Source organism: Eleutherodactylus coqui, chromosome 3, assembly GCF_035609145.1.
Source record: "Eleutherodactylus coqui strain aEleCoq1 chromosome 3, aEleCoq1.hap1, whole genome shotgun sequence".
Lineage (NCBI taxonomy): Eukaryota > Metazoa > Chordata > Amphibia > Anura > Eleutherodactylidae > Eleutherodactylus > Eleutherodactylus coqui.
Window position 1 is genome coordinate 54404477 of NC_089839.1, and position 22800 is coordinate 54427276.

General features: G+C 41.2%; 24 non-coding genes across 24 annotated transcripts; all 24 read left to right on the forward strand.

Annotated features, from left to right (window-relative positions):
• The first annotated feature begins 616 nt into the window (after nucleotides 1–616).
• Nucleotides 617–689, forward strand: TRNAF-GAA (transfer RNA phenylalanine (anticodon GAA)). Its single transcript has one exon. It is a non-coding gene; the product is annotated as a tRNA-Phe (tRNA).
• Nucleotides 690–998: 309 nt separating this feature from the next.
• Nucleotides 999–1071, forward strand: TRNAF-GAA (transfer RNA phenylalanine (anticodon GAA)). Its single transcript has one exon. It is a non-coding gene; the product is annotated as a tRNA-Phe (tRNA).
• Nucleotides 1072–1380: 309 nt separating this feature from the next.
• Nucleotides 1381–1453, forward strand: TRNAF-GAA (transfer RNA phenylalanine (anticodon GAA)). The gene has a single exon. It is a non-coding gene; the product is annotated as a tRNA-Phe (tRNA).
• Nucleotides 1454–2883: 1430 nt separating this feature from the next.
• Nucleotides 2884–2956, forward strand: TRNAF-GAA (transfer RNA phenylalanine (anticodon GAA)). Its single transcript has one exon. It is a non-coding gene; the product is annotated as a tRNA-Phe (tRNA).
• A 309-nt stretch (nucleotides 2957–3265) lies between these two features.
• Nucleotides 3266–3338, forward strand: TRNAF-GAA (transfer RNA phenylalanine (anticodon GAA)). Its single transcript has one exon. It is a non-coding gene; the product is annotated as a tRNA-Phe (tRNA).
• Nucleotides 3339–5914: 2576 nt separating this feature from the next.
• TRNAF-GAA (transfer RNA phenylalanine (anticodon GAA)) lies at nucleotides 5915–5987 on the forward strand. Its single transcript has one exon. It is a non-coding gene; the product is annotated as a tRNA-Phe (tRNA).
• Nucleotides 5988–6296: 309 nt separating this feature from the next.
• On the forward strand, nucleotides 6297–6369 carry TRNAF-GAA (transfer RNA phenylalanine (anticodon GAA)). The gene has a single exon. It is a non-coding gene; the product is annotated as a tRNA-Phe (tRNA).
• A 666-nt stretch (nucleotides 6370–7035) lies between these two features.
• On the forward strand, nucleotides 7036–7108 carry TRNAF-GAA (transfer RNA phenylalanine (anticodon GAA)). The gene has a single exon. It is a non-coding gene; the product is annotated as a tRNA-Phe (tRNA).
• Nucleotides 7109–7417: 309 nt separating this feature from the next.
• TRNAF-GAA (transfer RNA phenylalanine (anticodon GAA)) lies at nucleotides 7418–7490 on the forward strand. Its single transcript has one exon. It is a non-coding gene; the product is annotated as a tRNA-Phe (tRNA).
• A 309-nt stretch (nucleotides 7491–7799) lies between these two features.
• On the forward strand, nucleotides 7800–7872 carry TRNAF-GAA (transfer RNA phenylalanine (anticodon GAA)). Its single transcript has one exon. It is a non-coding gene; the product is annotated as a tRNA-Phe (tRNA).
• A 1430-nt stretch (nucleotides 7873–9302) lies between these two features.
• On the forward strand, nucleotides 9303–9375 carry TRNAF-GAA (transfer RNA phenylalanine (anticodon GAA)). Its single transcript has one exon. It is a non-coding gene; the product is annotated as a tRNA-Phe (tRNA).
• Nucleotides 9376–10423: 1048 nt separating this feature from the next.
• TRNAF-GAA (transfer RNA phenylalanine (anticodon GAA)) lies at nucleotides 10424–10496 on the forward strand. Its single transcript has one exon. It is a non-coding gene; the product is annotated as a tRNA-Phe (tRNA).
• A 309-nt stretch (nucleotides 10497–10805) lies between these two features.
• Nucleotides 10806–10878, forward strand: TRNAF-GAA (transfer RNA phenylalanine (anticodon GAA)). Its single transcript has one exon. It is a non-coding gene; the product is annotated as a tRNA-Phe (tRNA).
• A 2219-nt stretch (nucleotides 10879–13097) lies between these two features.
• Nucleotides 13098–13170, forward strand: TRNAF-GAA (transfer RNA phenylalanine (anticodon GAA)). The gene has a single exon. It is a non-coding gene; the product is annotated as a tRNA-Phe (tRNA).
• A 1048-nt stretch (nucleotides 13171–14218) lies between these two features.
• Nucleotides 14219–14291, forward strand: TRNAF-GAA (transfer RNA phenylalanine (anticodon GAA)). Its single transcript has one exon. It is a non-coding gene; the product is annotated as a tRNA-Phe (tRNA).
• A 318-nt stretch (nucleotides 14292–14609) lies between these two features.
• TRNAF-GAA (transfer RNA phenylalanine (anticodon GAA)) lies at nucleotides 14610–14682 on the forward strand. The gene has a single exon. It is a non-coding gene; the product is annotated as a tRNA-Phe (tRNA).
• Nucleotides 14683–14991: 309 nt separating this feature from the next.
• On the forward strand, nucleotides 14992–15064 carry TRNAF-GAA (transfer RNA phenylalanine (anticodon GAA)). The gene has a single exon. It is a non-coding gene; the product is annotated as a tRNA-Phe (tRNA).
• Nucleotides 15065–17615: 2551 nt separating this feature from the next.
• Nucleotides 17616–17688, forward strand: TRNAF-GAA (transfer RNA phenylalanine (anticodon GAA)). Its single transcript has one exon. It is a non-coding gene; the product is annotated as a tRNA-Phe (tRNA).
• Nucleotides 17689–18354: 666 nt separating this feature from the next.
• On the forward strand, nucleotides 18355–18427 carry TRNAF-GAA (transfer RNA phenylalanine (anticodon GAA)). The gene has a single exon. It is a non-coding gene; the product is annotated as a tRNA-Phe (tRNA).
• Nucleotides 18428–18736: 309 nt separating this feature from the next.
• Nucleotides 18737–18809, forward strand: TRNAF-GAA (transfer RNA phenylalanine (anticodon GAA)). The gene has a single exon. It is a non-coding gene; the product is annotated as a tRNA-Phe (tRNA).
• Nucleotides 18810–19500: 691 nt separating this feature from the next.
• Nucleotides 19501–19573, forward strand: TRNAF-GAA (transfer RNA phenylalanine (anticodon GAA)). Its single transcript has one exon. It is a non-coding gene; the product is annotated as a tRNA-Phe (tRNA).
• Nucleotides 19574–20646: 1073 nt separating this feature from the next.
• Nucleotides 20647–20719, forward strand: TRNAF-GAA (transfer RNA phenylalanine (anticodon GAA)). The gene has a single exon. It is a non-coding gene; the product is annotated as a tRNA-Phe (tRNA).
• Nucleotides 20720–21767: 1048 nt separating this feature from the next.
• Nucleotides 21768–21840, forward strand: TRNAF-GAA (transfer RNA phenylalanine (anticodon GAA)). Its single transcript has one exon. It is a non-coding gene; the product is annotated as a tRNA-Phe (tRNA).
• Nucleotides 21841–22149: 309 nt separating this feature from the next.
• Nucleotides 22150–22222, forward strand: TRNAF-GAA (transfer RNA phenylalanine (anticodon GAA)). Its single transcript has one exon. It is a non-coding gene; the product is annotated as a tRNA-Phe (tRNA).
• Nucleotides 22223–22800: the final 578 nt, after the last annotated feature.

A 22800-nucleotide genomic window follows, 5' to 3' on the forward strand; every position in this document is an offset into this window, starting at 1 on the left:
TTTGGCACCCATGAAAGTGCGAAATCAGCAGCAAGTCTGGCAGTTTGGGAAAATTCTAAAAATAAAGCAAGACAAAGCAGGTCCGCGAGAAGTGTGTTAAAATGACAATCCCAGACACATTCTTGGTTTTCTGCAACTTATTTTGAATATGATTTTGATTTCTTTTTTCCTTTGTCGATGTTTGGAGTTTTCACCGTGGAAAAGATCAAAACACCACAAATTTGACGGTCTTAGAATATCGTAAAAAGTTGTGCTTGCAGCCGAAATAGCTCAGTTGGGAGAGCGTTAGACTGAAGATCTAAAGGTCCCTGGTTCGATCCCGGTTTTCGGCATGTTGCTATGAGTGTACTTGGTACTCGTTTCTCTCTTCGTGTGTTGTAGTTTTGGCACCCATGAAAGTGCGAAATCAGCAGAAAGTCTGGCAGTTTGGGAAAATTCTAAAAATAAAGCAAGACAAAGCAGGTCCGTGAGAAGTGTGTTAAAATGACAGTCCCAGACACATTCTTGGTTTTCTGCAACCTATTTTGAATATGATTTTGATTTCTCTTTTCCTTTGTCGATGTCAAAACACCACAAATTTGACGGTCTTAGAATATCGTAAAAAGTTGTGCTTGCAGCCGAAATAGCTCAGTTGGGAGAGCGTTAGACTGAAGATCTAAAGGTCCCTGGTTCGATCCCGGGTTTCGGCATGTTGCTATGAGTGTACTTGGTACTCGTTTCTCTCTTCGTGTGTTGTAGTTTTGGCACCCATGAAAGTGCGAAATCAGCAGCAAGTCTGGCAGTTTGGGAAAATTCTAAAAATATAGCAAGACAAAGCAGGTCCGTGAGAAGTGTGTTAAAATGACAGTCCCAGACACATTCTTGGTTTTCTGCAACCTATTTTGAATATGATTTTGATATCTCTTTTCCTTTGTCAATGTTTGGAGTTTTCACTGTGGAAAAGATCAAAACACCACAAATTTGACGGTCTTAGAATATCGTAAAAAGTTGTGCTTGCAGCCGAAATAGCTCAGTTGGGAGAGCGTTAGACTGAAGATCTAAAGGTCCCTGGTTCGATCCCAGGTTTCGGCATGTTGCTATGAGTGTACTTGGTACTCGTTTCTCTCTTCGTGTGTTGTAGTTTTGGCACCCATGAAAGTGCGAAATCAGCAGAAAGTCTGGCAGTTTGGGAAAATTCTAAAAATAAAGCAAGACAAAGCAGGTCCGTGAGAAGAGTGTTAAAATGACAGTCCCAGACACATTCTTGGTTTTCTGCAACCTATTTTGAATATGATTTTGATATCTCTTTTCCTTTGTCGATGTTTGGAGTTTTCACCGTGGAAAAGATCAAAACACCACAAATTTGACGGTCTTAGAATATCGTAAAAAGTTGTGCTTGCAGCCGAAATAGCTCAGTTGGGAGAGCGTTAGACTGAAGATCTAAAGGTCCCTGGTTCGATCCCAGGTTTCGGCATGTTGCTATGAGTGTACTTGGTACTCGTTTCTCTCTTCGTGTGTTGTAGTTTTGGCACCCATGAAAGTGCGAAATCAGCAGAAAGTCTGGCAGTTTGGGAAAATTCTAAAAATAAAGCAAGACAAAGCAGGTCCGTGAGAAGAGTGTTAAAATGACAGTCCCAGACACATTCTTGGTTTTCTGCAACCTATTTTGAATATGATTTTGATTTCTCTTTTCCTTTGTCGATGTCAAAACACCACAAATTTTACGGTCTTAGAATATCGTAAAAAGTTGCGCTTGCAGCCGAAATAGCTCAGTTGGGAGAGCGTTAGATTGAAGATCTAAAGGTCCCTGGTTCGATCCTGGGTTTCAGCATGTTGCTATGAGTTTATTTGGTACTTGTTTCTCTCTTCGTGTGTTGTAGTTTTGGCACCCATGAAAGTGCGAAATCAGCAGCAAGTCTGGCAGTTTGGGAAAATTCTAAAAATAAAGCAAGACAAAGCAGGTCCGTGAGAAGTGTGTTAAAATGACAGTCCCACACACATTCTTGGTTTTCTGCAACCTATTTTGAATATGATTTTGATATCTCTTTTCCTTTGTCGATGTTTGGAGTTTTCACCGTGGAAAAGATCAAAACACCACAAATTTGACGGTCTTAGAATATCGTAAAAAGTTGTGCTTGCAGCCGAAATAGCTCAGTTGGGAGAGCGTTAGACTGAAGATCTAAAGGTCCCTGGTTCGATCCCGGGTTTCGTCATGTTGCTATGAGCGTACTTGGTTCTCGTTTCTCTCTTCGTGTGTTGTAGTTTTGGCACCCATGAAAGTGCGAAATCAGCAGCAAGTGTGGCAGTTTGGGAAAATTCTAAAAATAAAGCAAGACAAAGCAGGTCCGTGAGAAGTGTGTTAAAATGACAGTCCCAGACACATTCTTGGTTTTCTGCAACCTATTTTGAATATGATTTTGATTTCTCTTTTCCTTTGTCGATGTTTGGAGTTTTCACCGTGGAAAAGATCAAAACACCACAAATTTGACGGTCTTAGAATATCGTAAAAAGTTGTGCTTGCAGCCGAAATAGCTCAGTTGGGAGAGCATTAGACTGAAGATCTAAAGGTCCCTGGTTCGATCCCGGGTTTCGGCATGTTGCTATGAGTGTATTTGGTACTCGTTTCTCTCTTCGTGTGTTGTAGTTTTGGCACCCATGAAAGTGCGAAATCAGCAGCAAGTGTGGCAGTTTGGGAAAATTCTAAAAATAAAGCAAGACAAAGCAGGTCCGTGAGAAGTGTGTTAAAATGACAGTCCCAGACACAATCTTGGTTTTCTGCAACCTATGTTGAATATGATTTTGATTTCTCTTTTCCTTTGTCGATGTTTGGAGTTTTCACCGTGGAAAAGATCAAAACACCACAAATTTGACGGTCTTAGAATATCGTAAAAAGTTGCGCTTGCAGCCGAAATAGCTCAGTTGGGAGAGCGTTAGACTGAAGATCTAAAGGTCCCTGGTTCGATCCCGGGTTTCGGCATGTTGCTATGAGCGTACTTGGTTCTAGTTTCTCTCTTCGTGTGTTGTAGTTTTGGCACCCATGAAAGTGCGAAATCAGCAGCAAGTGTGGCAGTTTGGGAAAATTCTAAAAACAAAGCAAGACAAAGCAGGTCCGTGAGAAGTGTGTTAAAATGACAGTCCCAGACACAATCTTGGTTTTCTGCAACCTATGTTGAATATGATTTTGATTTCTCTTTTCCTTTGTCGATGTTTGGAGTTTTCACCGTGGAAAAGATCAAAACACCACAAATTTGACGGTCTTAGAATATCGTAAAAAGTTGCGCTTGCAGCCGAAATAGCTCAGTTGGGAGAGCGTTAGACTGAAGATCTAAAGGTCCCTGGTTCGATCCCGGGTTTCGGCATGTTGCTATGAGCGTACTTGGTTCTCGTTTCTCTCTTCGTGTGTTGTAGTTTTGGCACCCATGAAAGTGCGAAATCAGCAGAAAGTCTGGCAGTTTGGGAAAATTCTAAAAATAAAGCAAGACAAAGCAGGTCCGTGAGAAGTGTGTTAAAATGACAGTCCCAGACACATTCTTGGTTTTCTGCAACCTATTTTGAATATGATTTTGATTTCTCTTTTCCTTTGTCGATGTTTGGAGTTTTCACCGTGGAAAAGATCAAAACACCACAAATTTGACGGTCTTAGAATATCGTAAAAAGTTGCGCTTGCAGCCGAAATAGCTCAGTTGGGAGAGCATTAGATTGAACATCTAAAGGTCCCTGGTTCGATCCCAGGTTTCAGCATGTTGCTATGAGTGTACTTGGTACTCGTTTCTCTCTTTGTGTTTTGTAGTTTTGGCACCCATGAAAGTGCGAAATCAGCAGCAAGTCTGGCAGTTTGGGAAAATTCTAAAAATAAAGCAAGACAAAGCAGGTCCGTGAGAAGTGTGTTAAAATGACAATCCCAGACACATTCTTGGTTTTCTGCAACTTATTTTGAATATGATTTTGATTTCTTTTTTCCTTTGTCGATGTTTGGAGTTTTCACCGTGGAAAAGATCAAAACACCACAAATTTGACGGTCTTAGAATATTGTAAAAAGTTGTGCTTGCAGCCGAAATAGCTCAGTTGGGAGAGCGTTAGACTGAAGATCTAAAGGTCCCTGGTTCGATCCCGTGTTTCGGCATGTTGCTATGAGCGTACTTCGTTCTCGTTTCACTCTTCGTGTGTTGTAGTTTTGGCACCCGTGAATGTGCGAAATCAGCAGCAAGTGTGACAGTTTGGGAAAATTCTAAAAATAAAGCAAGACAAAGCAGGTCCGTGAGAAGTGTGTTAAAATGACAGTCCCAGACACATTCTTGGTTTTCTGCAACCTATTTTGAATATGATTTTGATTTCTCTTTTCCTTTGTCGATGTTTGGAGTTTTCACCGTGGAAAAGATCAAAACACCACAAATTTGACGGTCTTAGAATATCGTAAAAAGTTGTGCTTGCAGCCGAAATAGCTCAGTTGGGAGAGCGTTAGACTGAAGATCTAAAGGTCCCTGGTTCGATCCCGTGTTTCGGCATGTTGCTATGAGCGTACTTGGTTCTCGTTTCACTCTTCGTGTGTTGTAGTTTTGGCACCCGTGAATGTGCGAAATCAGCAGCAAGTGTGACAGTTTGGGAAAATTCTAAAAATAAAGCAAGACAAAGCAGGTCTGTGAGAAGTGTGTTAAAATGACAGTCCCAGACACATTCTTGGTTTTCTGCAACCTATTTTGAATATGATTTTCATTTCTCTTTTCCTTTGTCGATGTTTGGAGTTTTCACCGTGGAAAAGATCAAAACACCACAAATTTGACGGTCTTAGAATATCGTAAAAAGTTGTGCTTGCAGCCGAAATAGCTCAGTTGGGAGAGCGTTAGACTGAAGATCTAAAGGTTCCTGGTTCGATCCCGTGTTTCGGCATGTTGCTATGAGCGTACTTGGTTCTCGTTTCTCTCTTCGTGTGTTGTAGTTTTGGCACCCATGAAAGTGCGAAATCAGCAGCAAGTGTGGCAGTTTGGGAAAATTCTAAAAATAAAGCAAGACAAAGCAGGTCCGTGAGAAGTGTGTTAAAATGACAGTCCCAGACACATTCTTGGTTTTCTGCAACCTATTTTGAATATGATTTTCATTTCTCTTTTCCTTTGTCGATGTTTGGAGTTTTCACCGTGGAAAAGATCAAAACACCACAAATTTGACGGTCTTAGAATATCGTAAAAAGTTGTGCTTGCAGCTGAAATAGCTCAGTTGGGAGAGCGTTAGACTGAAGATCTAAAGGTCCCTGGTTCGATCCCAGGTTTCGGCATGTTGCTATGAGTGTACTTGGTACTCGTTTCTCTCTTCGTGTGTTGTAGTTTTGGCACCCATGAAAGTGCGAAATCAGCAGAAAGTCTGGCAGTTTGGGAAAATTCTAAAAATAAAGCAAGACAAAGCAGGTCCGTGAGAAGTGTGTTAAAATGACAATCCCAGACACATTCTTGGTTTTCTGCAACTTATTTTGAATATGATTTTGATTTCTTTTTTCCTTTGTCGATGTTTGGAGTTTTCACCGTGGAAAAGATCAAAACACCACAAATTTGACGGTCTTAGAATATCGTAAAAAGTTGTGCTTGCAGCCGAAATAGCTCAGTTGGGAGAGCGTTAGACTGAATATCTAAAGGTCCCTGGTTCGATCCCGGTTTTCGGCATGTTGCTATGAGTGTACTTGGTACTCGTTTCTCTCTTCGTCTGTTGTAGTTTTGGCACCCATGAAAGTGCGAAATCAGCAGAAAGTCTGGCAGTTTGGGAAAATTCTAAAAATAAAGCAAGACAAAGCAGGTCCGTGAGAAGTGTGTTAAAATGACAGTCCCAGACACATTCTTGGTTTTCTGCAACCTATTTTGAATATGATTTTGATTTCTCTTTTCCTTTGTCGATGTCAAAACACCACAAATTTGACGGTCTTAGAATATCGTAAAAAGTTGTGCTTGCAGCCGAAATAGCTCAGTTGGGAGAGCGTTAGACTGAAGATCTAAAGGTCCCTGGTTCGATCCCGGGTTTCGGCATGTTGCTATGAGTGTACTTGGTACTCGTTTCTCTCTTCGTGTGTTGTAGTTTTGGCACCCATGAAAGTGCGAAATCAGCAGAAAGTCTGGCAGTTTGGGAAAATTCTAAAAATATAGCAAGACAAAGCAGGTCCGTGAGAAGTGTGTTAAAATGACAGTCCCAGACACATTCTTGGTTTTCTGCAACCTATTTTGAATATGATTTTGATTTCTCTTTTCCTTTGTCGATGTTTGGAGTTTTCACCGTGGAAAAGATCAAAACACCACAAATTTGACGGTCTTAGAATATCGTAAAAAGTTGTGCTTGCAGCCGAAATAGCTCAGTTGGGAGAGCGTTAGACTGAAGATCTAAAGGTCCCTGGTTCGATCCCGGGTTTCGGCATGTTGCTATGAGTGTTCTTGGTACTCGTTTCTCTCTTCGTGTGTTGTAGTTTTGGCACCCATGAAAGTGCGAAATCAGCAGCAAGTCTGGCAGTTTGGGAAAATTCTAAAAATAAAGCAAGACAAAGCAGGTCCGCGAGAAGTGTGTTAAAATGACAATCCCAGACACATTCTTGGTTTTCTGCAACTTATTTTGAATATGATTTTGATTTCTTTTTTCCTTTGTCGATGTTTGGAGTTTTCACCGTGGAAAAGATCAAAACACCACAAATTTGACGGTCTTAGAATATCGTAAAAAGTTGTGCTTGCAGCCGAAATAGCTCAGTTGGGAGAGCGTTAGACTGAAGATCTAAAGGTCCCTGGTTCGATCCCGGTTTTCGGCATGTTGCTATGAGTGTACTTGGTACTCGTTTCTCTCTTCGTGTGTTGTAGTTTTGGCACCCATGAAAGTGCGAAATCAGCAGAAAGTCTGGCAGTTTGGGAAAATTCTAAAAATAAAGCAAGACAAAGCAGGTCCGTGAGAAGTGTGTTAAAATGACAGTCCCAGACACATTCTTGGTTTTCTGCAACCTATTTTGAATATGATTTTGATTTCTCTTTTCCTTTGTCGATGTCAAAACACCACAAATTTGACGGTCTTAGAATATCGTAAAAAGTTGTGCTTGCAGCCGAAATAGCTCAGTTGGGAGAGCGTTAGACTGAAGATCTAAAGGTCCCTGGTTCGATCCCGGGTTTCGGCATGTTGCTATGAGTGTACTTGGTACTCGTTTCTCTCTTCGTGTGTTGTAGTTTTGGCACCCATGAAAGTGCGAAATCAGCAGCAAGTCTGGCAGTTTGGGAAAATTCTAAAAATATAGCAAGACAAAGCAGGTCCGTGAGAAGTGTGTTAAAATGACAGTCCCAGACACATTCTTGGTTTTCTGCAACCTATTTTGAATATGATTTTGATATCTCTTTTCCTTTGTCAATGTTTGGAGTTTTCACTGTGGAAAAGATCAAAACACCACAAATTTGACGGTCTTAGAATATCGTAAAAAGTTGTGCTTGCAGCCGAAATAGCTCAGTTGGGAGAGCGTTAGACTGAAGATCTAAAGGTCCCTGGTTCGATCCCAGGTTTCGGCATGTTGCTATGAGTGTACTTGGTACTCGTTTCTCTCTTCGTGTGTTGTAGTTTTGGCACCCATGAAAGTGCGAAATCAGCAGAAAGTCTGGCAGTTTGGGAAAATTCTAAAAATAAAGCAAGACAAAGCAGGTCCGTGAGAAGAGTGTTAAAATGACAGTCCCAGACACATTCTTGGTTTTCTGCAACCTATTTTGAATATGATTTTGATATCTCTTTTCCTTTGTCGATGTTTGGAGTTTTCACCGTGGAAAAGATCAAAACACCACAAATTTGACGGTCTTAGAATATCGTAAAAAGTTGTGCTTGCAGCCGAAATAGCTCAGTTGGGAGAGCGTTAGACTGAAGATCTAAAGGTCCCTGGTTCGATCCCAGGTTTCGGCATGTTGCTATGAGTGTACTTGGTACTCGTTTCTCTCTTCGTGTGTTGTAGTTTTGGCACCCATGAAAGTGCGAAATCAGCAGAAAGTCTGGCAGTTTGGGAAAATTCTAAAAATAAAGCAAGACAAAGCAGGTCCGTGAGAAGAGTGTTAAAATGACAGTCCCAGACACATTCTTGGTTTTCTGCAACCTATTTTGAATATGATTTTGATTTCTCTTTTCCTTTGTCGATGTCAAAACACCACAAATTTTACGGTCTTAGAATATCGTAAAAAGTTGCGCTTGCAGCCGAAATAGCTCAGTTGGGAGAGCGTTAGATTGAAGATCTAAAGGTCCCTGGTTCGATCCTGGGTTTCAGCATGTTGCTATGAGTTTATTTGGTACTTGTTTCTCTCTTCGTGTGTTGTAGTTTTGGCACCCATGAAAGTGCGAAATCAGCAGCAAGTCTGGCAGTTTGGGAAAATTCTAAAAATAAAGCAAGACAAAGCAGGTCCGTGAGAAGTGTGTTAAAATGACAGTCCCACACACATTCTTGGTTTTCTGCAACCTATTTTGAATATGATTTTGATATCTCTTTTCCTTTGTCGATGTTTGGAGTTTTCACCGTGGAAAAGATCAAAACACCACAAATTTGACGGTCTTAGAATATCGTAAAAAGTTGTGCTTGCAGCCGAAATAGCTCAGTTGGGAGAGCGTTAGACTGAAGATCTAAAGGTCCCTGGTTCGATCCCGGGTTTCGTCATGTTGCTATGAGCGTACTTGGTTCTCGTTTCTCTCTTCGTGTGTTGTAGTTTTGGCACCCATGAAAGTGCGAAATCAGCAGCAAGTGTGGCAGTTTGGGAAAATTCTAAAAATAAAGCAAGACAAAGCAGGTCCGTGAGAAGTGTGTTAAAATGACAGTCCCAGACACATTCTTGGTTTTCTGCAACCTATTTTGAATATGATTTTGATTTCTCTTTTCCTTTGTCGATGTTTGGAGTTTTCACCGTGGAAAAGATCAAAACACCACAAATTTGACGGTCTTAGAATATCGTAAAAAGTTGTGCTTGCAGCCGAAATAGCTCAGTTGGGAGAGCATTAGACTGAAGATCTAAAGGTCCCTGGTTCGATCCCGGGTTTCGGCATGTTGCTATGAGTGTATTTGGTACTCGTTTCTCTCTTCGTGTGTTGTAGTTTTGGCACCCATGAAAGTGCGAAATCAGCAGCAAGTGTGGCAGTTTGGGAAAATTCTAAAAATAAAGCAAGACAAAGCAGGTCCGTGAGAAGTGTGTTAAAATGACAGTCCCAGACACAATCTTGGTTTTCTGCAACCTATGTTGAATATGATTTTGATTTCTCTTTTCCTTTGTCGATGTTTGGAGTTTTCACCGTGGAAAAGATCAAAACACCACAAATTTGACGGTCTTAGAATATCGTAAAAAGTTGCGCTTGCAGCCGAAATAGCTCAGTTGGGAGAGCGTTAGACTGAAGATCTAAAGGTCCCTGGTTCGATCCCGGGTTTCGGCATGTTGCTATGAGCGTACTTGGTTCTCGTTTCTCTCTTCGTGTGTTGTAGTTTTGGCACCCATGAAAGTGCGAAATCAGCAGCAAGTCGGGCAGTTTGGGAAAATTCTAAAAATAAAGCAAGACAAAGCAGGTCCGTGAGAAGTGTGTTAAAATGACAGTCCCAGACACATTCTTGGTTTTCTGCAACCTATTTTGAATATGATTTTGATATCTCTTTTCCTTTGTCGATGTTTGGAGTTTTCACCGTGGAAAAGATCAAAACACCACAAATTTGACGGTCTTAGAATATCGTAAAAAGTTGTGCTTGCAGCCGAAATAGCTCAGTTGGGAGAGCGTTAGACTGAAGATCTAAAGGTCCCTGGTTCGATCCCGTGTTTCGGCATGTTGCTATGAGCGTACTTGGTTCTCGTTTCACTCTTCGTGTGTTGTAGTTTTGGCACCCGTGAATGTGCGAAATCAGCAGCAAGTGTGACAGTTTGGGAAAATTCTAAAAATAAAGCAAGACAAAGCAGGTCTGTGAGAAGTGTGTTAAAATGACAGTCCCAGACACAATCTTGGTTTTCTGCAACCTATGTTGAATATGATTTTGATTTCTCTTTTCCTTTGTCGATGTTTGGAGTTTTCACCGTGGAAAAGATCAAAACACCACAAATTTGACGGTCTTAGAATATCGTAAAAAGTTGCGCTTGCAGCCGAAATAGCTCAGTTGGGAGAGCGTTAGATTGAAGATCTAAAGGTCCCTGGTTCAATCCCGGGTTTCAGCATGTTGCTATGAGTGTACTTGGTACTCGTTTCTCTCTTCGTGTGTTGTAGTTTTGGCACCCATGAAAGTGCGAAATCAGCAGCAAGTCTGGCAGTTTGGGAAAATTCTAAAAATAAAGCAAGACAAAGCAGGTCCGTGAGAAGTGTGTTAAAATGACAGTCCCAGACACATTCTTGGTTTTCTGCAACCTATTTTGAATATGATTTTGATTTCTCTTTTCCTTTGTAGATGTCAAAACACCACAAATTTGACGGTCTTAGAATATCGTAAAAAGTTGCGCTTGCAGCCGAAATAGCTCAGTTGGGAGAGCGTTAGACTGAAGATCTAAAGGACCCTGGTTCGATCCCGGGTTTCGGCATGTTGCTATGAGCGTACTTGGTTCTAGTTTCTCTCTTCGTGTGTTGTAGTTTTGGCACCCATGAAAGTGCGAAATCAGCAGCAAGTGTGGCAGTTTGGGAAAATTCTAAAAACAAAGCAAGACAAAGCAGGTCCGTGAGAAGTGTGTTAAAATGACAGTCCCAGACACAATCTTGGTTTTCTGCAACCTATGTTGAATATGATTTTGATTTCTCTTTTCCTTTGTCGATGTTTGGAGTTTTCACCGTGGAAAAGATCAAAACACCACAAATTTGACGGTCTTAGAATATCGTAAAAAGTTGCGCTTGCAGCCGAAATAGCTCAGTTGGGAGAGCGTTAGACTGAAGATCTAAAGGTCCCTGGTTCGATCCCGGGTTTCGGCATGTTGCTATGAGCGTACTTGGTTCTCGTTTCTCTCTTCGTGTGTTGTAGTTTTGGCACCCATGAAAGTGCGAAATCAGCAGAAAGTCTGGCAGTTTGGGAAAATTCTAAAAATAAAGCAAGACAAAGCAGGTCCGTGAGAAGTGTGTTAAAATGACAGTCCCAGACACATTCTTGGTTTTCTGCAACCTATTTTGAATATGATTTTGATTTCTCTTTTCCTTTGTCGATGTTTGGAGTTTTCACCGTGGAAAAGATCAAAACACCACAAATTTGACGGTCTTAGAATATCGTAAAAAGTTGCGCTTGCAGCCGAAATAGCTCAGTTGGGAGAGCATTAGATTGAACATCTAAAGGTCCCTGGTTCGATCCCAGGTTTCAGCATGTTGCTATGAGTGTACTTGGTACTCGTTTCTCTCTTTGTGTTTTGTAGTTTTGGCACCCATGAAAGTGCGAAATCAGCAGCAAGTCTGGCAGTTTGGGAAAATTCTAAAAATAAAGCAAGACAAAGCAGGTCCGTGAGAAGTGTGTTAAAATGACAATCCCAGACACATTCTTGGTTTTCTGCAACTTATTTTGAATATGATTTTGATTTCTTTTTTCCTTTGTCGATGTTTGGAGTTTTCACCGTGGAAAAGATCAAAACACCACAAATTTGACGGTCTTAGAATATTGTAAAAAGTTGTGCTTGCAGCCGAAATAGCTCAGTTGGGAGAGCGTTAGACTGAAGATCTAAAGGTCCCTGGTTCGATCCCGTGTTTCGGCATGTTGCTATGAGCGTACTTCGTTCTCGTTTCACTCTTCGTGTGTTGTAGTTTTGGCACCCGTGAATGTGCGAAATCAGCAGCAAGTGTGACAGTTTGGGAAAATTCTAAAAATAAAGCAAGACAAAGCAGGTCCGTGAGAAGTGTGTTAAAATGACAGTCCCAGACACATTCTTGGTTTTCTGCAACCTATTTTGAATATGATTTTGATTTCTCTTTTCCTTTGTCGATGTTTGGAGTTTTCACCGTGGAAAAGATCAAAACACCACAAATTTGACGGTCTTAGAATATCGTAAAAAGTTGTGCTTGCAGCCGAAATAGCTCAGTTGGGAGAGCGTTAGACTGAAGATCTAAAGGTCCCTGGTTCGATCCCGTGTTTCGGCATGTTGCTATGAGCGTACTTGGTTCTCGTTTCACTCTTCGTGTGTTGTAGTTTTGGCACCCGTGAATGTGCGAAATCAGCAGCAAGTGTGACAGTTTGGGAAAATTCTAAAAATAAAGCAAGACAAAGCAGGTCTGTGAGAAGTGTGTTAAAATGACAGTCCCAGACACATTCTTGGTTTTCTGCAACCTATTTTGAATATGATTTTCATTTCTCTTTTCCTTTGTCGATGTTTGGAGTTTTCACCGTGGAAAAGATCAAAACACCACAAATTTGACGGTCTTAGAATATCGTAAAAAGTTGTGCTTGCAGCCGAAATAGCTCAGTTGGGAGAGCGTTAGACTGAAGATCTAAAGGTTCCTGGTTCGATCCCGTGTTTCGGCATGTTGCTATGAGCGTACTTGGTTCTCGTTTCTCTCTTCGTGTGTTGTAGTTTTGGCACCCATGAAAGTGCGAAATCAGCAGCAAGTGTGGCAGTTTGGGAAAATTCTAAAAATAAAGCAAGACAAAGCAGGTCCGTGAGAAGTGTGTTAAAATGACAGTCCCAGACACATTCTTGGTTTTCTGCAACCTATTTTGAATATGATTTTCATTTCTCTTTTCCTTTGTCGATGTTTGGAGTTTTCACCGTGGAAAAGATCAAAACACCACAAATTTGACGGTCTTAGAATATCGTAAAAAGTTGTGCTTGCAGCCGAAATAGCTCAGTTGGGAGAGCATTAGACTGAAGATCTAAAGGTCCCTGGTTCGATCCCGGGTTTCGGCATGTTGCTATGAGTGTACTTGGTACTCGTTTCTCTCTTCGTGTGTTGTAGTTTTGGCACCCATGAAAGTGCGAAATCAGCAGCAAGTGTGGCAGTTTGGGAAAATTCTAAAAATAAAGCAAGACAAAGCAGGTCCGTGAGAAGTGTGTTAAAATGACAGTCCCAGACACAATCTTGGTTTTCTGCAACCTATGTTGAATATGATTTTGATTTCTCTTTTCCTTTGTCGATGTTTGGAGTTTTCACCGTGGAAAAGATCAAAACACCACAAATTTGACGGTCTTAGAATATCGTAAAAAGTTGTGCTTGCAGCCGAAATAGCTCAGTTGGGAGAGCGTTAGACTGAAGATCTAAAGGTCCCTGGTTCGATCCCGGGTTTCGGCATGTTGCTATGAGTGTACTTGGTACTCGTTTCTCTCTTCGTGTGTTGTAGTTTTGGCACCCATGAAAGTGCGAAATCAGCAGAAAGTCTGGCAGTTTGGGAAAATTCTAAAAATATAGCAAGACAAAGCAGGTCCGTGAGAAGTGTGTTAAAATGACAGTCCCAGACACATTCTTGGTTTTCTGCAACCTATTTTGAATATGATTTTGATATCTCTTTTCCTTTGTCGATGTTTGGAGTTTTCACCGTGGAAAAGATCAAAACACCACAAATTTGACGGTCTTAGAATATCGTAAAAAGTTGTGCTTGCAGCCGAAATAGCTCAGTTGGGAGAGCGTTAGACTGAAGATCTAAAGGTCCCTGGTTCGATCCCGTGTTTCGGCATGTTGCTATGAGCGTACTTGGTTCTCGTTTCACTCTTCGTGTGTTGTAGTTTTGGCACCCGTGAATGTGCGAAATCAGCAGCAAGTGTGACAGTTTGGGAAAATTCTAAAAATAAAGCAAGACAAAGCAGGTCTGTGAGAAGTGTGTTAAAATGACAGTCCCAGACACAATCTTGGTTTTCTGCAACCTATATTGAATATGATTTTGATTTCTCTTTTCCTTTGTCGATGTTTTGAGTTTTCACCGTGGAAAAGATCAAAACACCACAAATTTGACGGTCTTAGAATATCGTAAAAAGTTGCGCTTGCAGCCGAAATAGCTCAGTTGGGAGAGCGTTAGATTGAAGATCTAAAGGTCCCTGGTTCAATCCCGGGTTTCAGCATGTTGCTATGAGTGTACTTGGTACTCGTTTCTCTCTTCGTGTGTTGTAGTTTTGGCACCCATGAAAGTGCGAAATCAGCAGCAAGTCTGGCAGTTTGGGAAAATTCTAAAAATAAAGCAAGACAAAGCAGGTCCGTGAGAAGTGTGTTAAAATGACAGTCCCAGACACATTCTTGGTTTTCTGCAACCTATTTTGAATATGATTTTGATTTCTCTTTTCCTTTGTCGATGTCAAAACACCACAAATTTTACGGTCTTAGAATATCGTAAAAAGTTGCGCTTGCAGCCGAAATAGCTCAGTTGGGAGAGCGTTAGACTGAAGATCTAAAGGTCCCTGGTTCGATCCCGGGTTTCGGCATGTTGCTATGAGCGTACTTGGTTCTAGTTTCTCTCTTCGTGTGTTGTAGTTTTGGCACCCATGAAAGTGCGAAATCAGCAGCAAGTGTGGCAGTTTGGGAAAATTCTAAAAATAAAGCATCCAAACATCGACAAAGCAGGTCCGTGAGAAGTGTGTTAAAATGACAGTCCCAGACACAATCTTGGTTTTCTGCAACCTATGTTGAATATGATTTTGATTTCTCTTTTCCTTTGTCGATGTTTGGAGTTTTCACCGTGGAAAAGATCAAAACACCACAAATTTGACGGTCTTAGAATATCGTAAAAAGTTGCACTTGCAGCCGAAATAGCTCAGTTGGGAGAGCGTTAGACTGAAGATCTAAAGGTCCCTGGTTCGATCCCGGGTTTCGGCATGTTGCTATGAGCGTACTTGGTTCTCGTTTCTCTCTTCGTGTGTTGTAGTTTTGGCACCCGTGAATGTGCGAAATCAGCAGCAAGTGTGACAGTTTGGGAAAATTCTAAAAATAAAGCAAGACAAAGCAGGTCTGTGAGAAGTGTGTTAAAATGACAGTCCCAGACACATTCTTGGTTTTCTGCAACCTATTTTGAATATGATTTTCATTTCTCTTTTCCTTTGTCGATGTTTGGAGTTTTCACCGTGGAAAAGATCAAAACACCACAAATTTGACGGTCTTAGAATATCGTAAAAAGTTGTGCTTGCAGCCGAAATAGCTCAGTTGGGAGAGCGTTAGACTGAAGATCTAAAGGTCCCTGGTTCGATCCCGGGTTTCGGCATGTTGCTATGAGTGTACTTGGTACTCGTTTCTCTCTTCGTGTGTTGTAGTTTTGGCACCCATGAAAGTGCGAAATCAGCAGAAAGTCTGGCAGTTTGGGAAAATTCTAAAAATATAGCAAGACAAAGCAGGTCCGTGAGAAGTGTGTTAAAATGACAGTCCCAGACACATTCTTGGTTTTCTGCAACCTATTTTGAATATGATTTTGATATCTCTTTTCCTTTGTCGATGTTTGGAGTTTTCACCGTGGAAAAGATCAAAACACAACAAATTTGACGGTCTTAGAATATCGTAAAAAGTTGTGCTTGCAGCCGAAATAGCTCAGTTGGGAGAGCGTTAGACTGAAGATCTAAAGGTCCCTGGTTCGATCCCGTGTTTCGGCATGTTGCTATGAGCGTACTTGGTTCTCGTTTCACTCTTCGTGTGTTGTAGTTTTGGCACCCGTGAATGTGCGAAATCAGCAGCAAGTGTGACAGTTTGGGAAAATTCTAAAAATAAAGCAAGACAAAGCAGGTCTGTGAGAAGTGTGTTAAAATGACAGTCCCAGACACAATCTTGGTTTTCTGCAACCTATGTTGAATATGATTTTGATTTCTCTTTTCCTTTGTCGATGTCAAAACACCACAAATTTTACGGTCTTAGAATATCGTAAAAAGTTGCGCTTGCAGCCGAAATAGCTCAGTTGGGAGAGCGTTAGATTGAAGATCTAAAGGTCCCTGGTTCGATCCCGGGTTTCAGCATGTTGCTATGAGTGTACTTGGTACTCGTTTCTCTCTTCGTGTGTTGTAGTTTTGGCACCCATGAAAGTGCGAAATCAGCAGCAAGTGTGACAGTTTGGGAAAATTCTAAAAATAAAGCAAGACAAAGCAGGTCCGTGAGAAGTGTGTTAAAATGACAGTCCCAGACACAATCTTGGTTTTCTGCAACCTATGTTGAATATGATTTTGATTTCTCTTTTCCTTTGTCGATGTTTGGAGTTTTCACCGTGGAAAAGATCAAAACACCACAAATTTGACGGTCTTAGAATATCGTAAAAAGTTGCGCTTGCAGCCGAAATAGCTCAGTTGGGAGAGCGTTAGACTGAAGATCTAAAGGTCCCTGGTTCGATCCCGTGTTTCGGCATGTTGCTATGAGCGTACTTTGTTCTCGTTTCACTCTTCGTGTGTTGTAGTTTTGGCACCCGTGAATGTGCGAAATCAGCAGCAAGTGTGACAGTTTGGGAAAATTCTAAAAATAAAGCAAGACAAAGCAGGTCCGTGAGAAGTGTGTTAAAATGACAGTCCCAGACACAATCTTGGTTTTCTGCAACCTATGTTGAATATGATTTTGATTTCTCTTTTCCTTTGTCGATGTTTGGAGTTTTCACCGTGGAAAAGATCAAAACACCACAAATTTGACGGTCTTAGAATATCGTAAAAAGTTGCGCTTGCAGCCGAAATAGCTCAGTTGGGAGAGCATTAGATTGAAGATCTAAAGGTCCCTGGTTCGATCCCAGGTTTCAGCATGTTGCTATGAGTGTACTTGGTACTCGTTTCTCTCTTTGTGTTTTGTAGTTTTGGCACCCATGAAAGTGCGAAATCAGCAGCAAGTCTGGCAGTTTGGGAAAATTCTAAAAATAAAGCAAGACAAAGCAGGTCCGTGAGAAGTGTGTTAAAATGACAATCCCAGACACATTCTTGGTTTTCTGCAACTTATTTTGAATATGATTTTGATTTCTTTTTTCCTTTGTCGATGTTTGGAGTTTTCACCGTGGAAAAGATCAAAACACCACAAATTTGACGGTCTTAGAATATTGTAAAAAGTTGTGCTTGCAGCCGAAATAGCTCAGTTGGGAGAGCGTTAGACTGAAGATCTAAAGGTCCCTGGTTCGATCCCGTGTTTCGGCATGTTGCTATGAGCGTACTTCGTTCTCGTTTCACTCTTCGTGTGTTGTAGTTTTGGCACCCGTGAATGTGCGAAATCAGCAGCAAGTGTGACAGTTTGGGAAAATTCTAAAAATAAAGCAAGACAAAGCAGGTCCGTGAGAAGTGTGTTAAAATGACAGTCCCAGACACAATCTTGGTTTTCTGCAACCTATGTTGAATATGATTTTGATTTCTCTTTTCCTTTGTCGATGTTTGGAGTTTTCACCGTGGAAAAGATCAAAACACCACAAATTTGACGGTCTTAGAATATCGTAAAAAGTTGCGCTTGCAGCCGAAATAGCTCAGTTGGGAGAGCGTTAGATTGAAGATCTAAAGGTCCCTGGTTCAATCCCGGGTTTCAGCATGTTGCTATGAGTGTACTTGGTACTCGTTTCTCTCTTCGTGTGTTGTAGTTTTGGCACCCATGAAAGTGCGAAATCAGCAGCAAGTCTGGCAGTTTGGGAAAATTCTAAAAATAAAGCAAGACAAAGCAGGTCCGTGAGAAGTGTGTTAAAATGACAGTCCCAGACACATTCTTGGTTTTCTGCAACCTATTTTGAATATGATTTTGATTTCTCTTTTCCTTTGTCGATGTCAAAACACCACAAATTTTACGGTCTTAGAATATCGTAAAAAGTTGCGCTTGCAGCCGAAATAGCTCAGTTGGGAGAGCGTTAGACTGAAGATCTAAAGGTCCCTGGTTCGATCCCGGGTTTCGGCATGTTGCTATGAGCGTACTTGGTTCTAGTTTCTCTCTTCGTGTGTTGTAGTTTTGGCACCCATGAAAGTGCGAAATCAGCAGCAAGTGTGACAGTTTGGGAAAATTCTAAAAATAAAGCAAGACAAAGCAGGTCCGTGAGAAGTGTGTTAAAATGACAGTCCCAGACACAATCTTGGTTTTCTGCAACCTATGTTGAATATGATTTTGATTTCTCTTTTCCTTTGTCGATGTTTGGAGTTTTCACCGTGGAAAAGATCAAAACACCACAAATTTGACGGTCTTAGAATATCGTAAAAAGTTGCGCTTGCAGCCGAAATAGCTCAGTTGGGAGAGCGTTAGATTGAAGATCTAAAGGTCCCTGGTTCAATCCCGGGTTTCAGCATGTTGCTATGAGTGTACTTGGTACTCGTTTCTCTCTTCGTGTGTTGTAGTTTTGGCACCCATGAAAGTGCGAAATCAGCAGCAAGTCTGGCAGTTTGGGAAAATTCTAAAAATAAAGCAAGACAAAGCAGGTCCGTGAGAAGTGTGTTAAAATGACAGTCCCAGACACATTCTTGGTTTTCTGCAACCTATTTTGAATATGATTTTGATTTCTCTTTTCCTTTGTCGATGTCAAAACACCACAAATTTTACGGTCTTAGAATATCGTAAAAAGTTGCGCTTGCAGCCGAAATAGCTCAGTTGGGAGAGCGTTAGACTGAAGATCTAAAGGTCCCTGGTTCGATCCCGGGTTTCGGCATGTTGCTATGAGCGTACTTGGTTCTAGTTTCTCTCTTCGTGTGTTGTAGTTTTGGCACCCATGAAAGTGCGAAATCAGCAGCAAGTGTGGCAGTTTGGGAAAATTCTAAAAATAAAGCAAGACAAAGCAGGTCCGTGAGAAGTGTGTTAAAATGACAGTCCCAGACACAATCTTGGTTTTCTGCAACCTATGTTGAATATGATTTTGATTTCTCTTTTCCTTTGTCGATGTTTGGAGTTTTCACCGTGGAAAAGATCAAAACACCACAAATTTGACGGTCTTAGAATATCGTAAAAAGTTGCGCTTGCAGCCGAAATAGCTCAGTTGGGAGAGCGTTAGACTGAAGATCTAAAGGTCCCTGGTTCGATCCCGGGTTTCGGCATGTTGCTATGAGCGTACTTGGTTCTCGTTTCTCTCTTCGTGTGTTGTAGTTTTGGCACCCATGAAAGTGCGAAATCAGCAGAAAGTCTGGCAGTTTGGGAAAATTCTAAAAATAAAGCAAGACAAAGCAGGTCCGTGAGAAGTGTGTTAAAATGACAGTCCCAGACACATTCTTGGTTTTCTGCAACCTATTTTGAATATGATTTTGATTTCTCTTTTCCTTTGTCGATGTTTGGAGTTTTCACCGTGGAAAAGATCAAAACACCACAAATTTGACGGTCTTAGAATATCGTAAAAAGTTGCGCTTGCAGCCGAAATAGCTCAGTTGGGAGAGCATTAGATTGAAGATCTAAAGGTCCCTGGTTCGATCCCAGGTTTCAGCATGTTGCTATGAGTGTACTTGGTACTCGTTTCTCTCTTTGTGTTTTGTAGTTTTGGCACCCATGAAAGTGCGAAATCAGCAGCAAGTCTGGCAGTTTGGGAAAATTCTAAAAATAAAGCAAGACAAAGCAGGTCCGTGAGAAGTGTGTTAAAATGACAATCCCAGACACATTCTTGGTTTTCTGCAACTTATTTTGAATATGATTTTGATTTCTTTTTTCCTTTGTCGATGTTTGGAGTTTTCACCGTGGAAAAGATCAAAACACCACAAATTTGACGGTCTTAGAATATCGTAAAAAGTTGCGCTTGCAGCCGAAATAGCTCAGTTGGGAGAGCGTTAGACTGAAGATCTAAAGGTCCCTGGTTCGATCCCGGGTTTCGGCATGTTGCTATGAGCGTACTTGGTTCTCGTTTCTCTCTTCGTGTGTTGTAGTTTTGGCACCCATGAAAGTGCGAAATCAGCAGAAAGTCTGGCAGTTTGGGAAAATTCTAAAAATAAAGCAAGACAAAGCAGGTCCGTGAGAAGTGTGTTAAAATGACAGTCCCAGACACATTCTTGGTTTTCTGCAACCTATTTTGAATATGATTTTGATTTCTCTTTTCCTTTGTCGATGTTTGGAGTTTTCACCGTGGAAAAGATCAAAACACCACAAATTTGACGGTCTTAGAATATCGTAAAAAGTTGCGCTTGCAGCCGAAATAGCTCAGTTGGGAGAGCATTAGATTGAAGATCTAAAGGTCCCTGGTTCGATCCCAGGTTTCAGCATGTTGCTATGAGTGTACTTGGTACTCGTTTCTCTCTTTGTGTTTTGTAGTTTTGGCACCCATGAAAGTGCGAAATCAGCAGCAAGTCTGGCAGTTTGGGAAAATTCTAAAAATAAAGCAAGACAAAGCAGGTCCGTGAGAAGTGTGTTAAAATGACAATCCCAGACACATTCTTGGTTTTCTGCAACTTATTTTGAATATGATTTTGATTTCTTTTTTCCTTTGTCGATGTTTGGAGTTTTCACCGTGGAAAAGATCAAAACACCACAAATTTGACGGTCTTAGAATATTGTAAAAAGTTGTGCTTGCAGCCGAAATAGCTCAGTTGGGAGAGCATTAGACTGAAGATCTAAAGGTCCCTGGTTCGATCCCGGGTTTCGGCATGTTGCTATGAGTGTATTTGGTACTCGTTTCTCTCTTCGTGTGTTGTAGTTTTGGCACCCATGAAAGTGCGAAATCAGCAGCAAGTGTGGCAGTTTGGGAAAATTCTAAAAATAAAGCAAGACAAAGCAGGTCCGTGAGAAGTGTGTTAAAATGACAGTCCCAGACACAATCTTGGTTTTCTGCAACCTATGTTGAATATGATTTTGATTTCTCTTTTCCTTTGTCGATGTTTGGAGTTTTCACCGTGGAAAAGATCAAAACACCACAAATTTGACGGTCTTAGAATATCGTAAAAAGTTGCGCTTGCAGCCGAAATAGCTCAGTTGGGAGAGCGTTAGACTGAAGATCTAAAGGTCCCTGGTTCGATCCCGGGTTTCGGCATGTTGCTATGAGCGTACTTGGTTCTCGTTTCTCTCTTCGTGTGTTGTAGTTTTGGCACCCATGAAAGTGCGAAATCAGCAGCAAGTCGGGCAGTTTGGGAAAATTCTAAAAATAAAGCAAGACAAAGCAGGTCCGTGAGAAGTGTGTTAAAATGACAGTCCCAGACACATTCTTGGTTTTCTGCAACCTATTTTGAATATGATTTTGATATCTCTTTTCCTTTGTCGATGTTTGGAGTTTTCACCGTGGAAAAGATCAAAACACCACAAATTTGACGGTCTTAGAATATCGTAAAAAGTTGTGCTTGCAGCCGAAATAGCTCAGTTGGGAGAGCGTTAGACTGAAGATCTAAAGGTCCCTGGTTCGATCCCGTGTTTCGGCATGTTGCTATGAGCGTACTTGGTTCTCGTTTCACTCTTCGTGTGTTGTAGTTTTGGCACCCGTGAATGTGCGAAATCAGCAGCAAGTGTGACAGTTTGGGAAAATTCTAAAAATAAAGCAAGACAAAGCAGGTCTGTGAGAAGTGTGTTAAAATGACAGTCCCAGACACAATCTTGGTTTTCTGCAACCTATGTTGAATATGATTTTGATTTCTCTTTTCCTTTGTCGATGTTTGGAGTTTTCACCGTGGAAAAGATCAAAACACCACAAATTTGACGGTCTTAGAATATCGTAAAAAGTTGCGCTTGCAGCCGAAATAGCTCAGTTGGGAGAGCGTTAGATTGAAGATCTAAAGGTCCCTGGTTCAATCCCGGGTTTCAGCATGTTGCTATGAGTGTACTTGGTACTCGTTTCTCTCTTCGTGTGTTGTAGTTTTGGCACCCATGAAAGTGCGAAATCAGCAGCAAGTCTGGCAGTTTGGGAAAATTCTAAAAATAAAGCAAGACAAAGCAGGTCCGTGAGAAGTGTGTTAAAATGACAGTCCCAGACACATTCTTGGTTTTCTGCAACCTATTTTGAATATGATTTTGATTTCTCTTTTCCTTTGTAGATGTCAAAACACCACAAATTTGACGGTCTTAGAATATCGTAAAAAGTTGCGCTTGCAGCCGAAATAGCTCAGTTGGGAGAGCGTTAGACTGAAGATCTAAAGGTCCCTGGTTCGATCCCGGGTTTCGGCATGTTGCTATGAGCGTACTTGGTTCTAGTTTCTCTCTTCGTGTGTTGTAGTTTTGGCACCCATGAAAGTGCGAAATCAGCAGCAAGTGTGGCAGTTTGGGAAAATTCTAAAAACAAAGCAAGACAAAGCAGGTCCGTGAGAAGTGTGTTAAAATGACAGTCCCAGACACAATCTTGGTTTTCTGCAACCTATGTTGAATATGATTTTGATTTCTCTTTTCCTTTGTCGATGTTTGGAGTTTTCACCGTGGAAAAGATCAAAACACCACAAATTTGACGGTCTTAGAATATCGTAAAAAGTTGCGCTTGCAGCCGAAATAGCTCAGTTGGGAGAGCGTTAGACTGAAGATCTAAAGGTCCCTGGTTCGATCCCGGGTTTCGGCATGTTGCTATGAGCGTACTTGGTTCTCGTTTCTCTCTTCGTGTGTTGTAGTTTTGGCACCCATGAAAGTGCGAAATCAGCAGAAAGTCTGGCAGTTTGGGAAAATTCTAAAAATAAAGCAAGACAAAGCAGGTCCGTGAGAAGTGTGTTAAAATGACAGTCCCAGACACATTCTTGGTTTTCTGCAACCTATTTTGAATATGATTTTGATTTCTCTTTTCCTTTGTCGATGTTTGGAGTTTTCACCGTGGAAAAGATCAAAACACCACAAATTTGACGGTCTTAGAATATCGTAAAAAGTTGCGCTTGCAGCCGAAATAGCTCAGTTGGGAGAGCATTAGATTGAACATCTAAAGGTCCCTGGTTCGATCCCAGGTTTCAGCATGTTGCTATGAGTGTACTTGGTACTCGTTTCTCTCTTTGTGTTTTGTAGTTTTGGCACCCATGAAAGTGCGAAATCAGCAGCAAGTCTGGCAGTTTGGGAAAATTCTAAAAATAAAGCAAGACAAAGCAGGTCCGTGAGAAGTGTGTTAAAATGACAATCCCAGACACATTCTTGGTTTTCTGCAACTTATTTTGA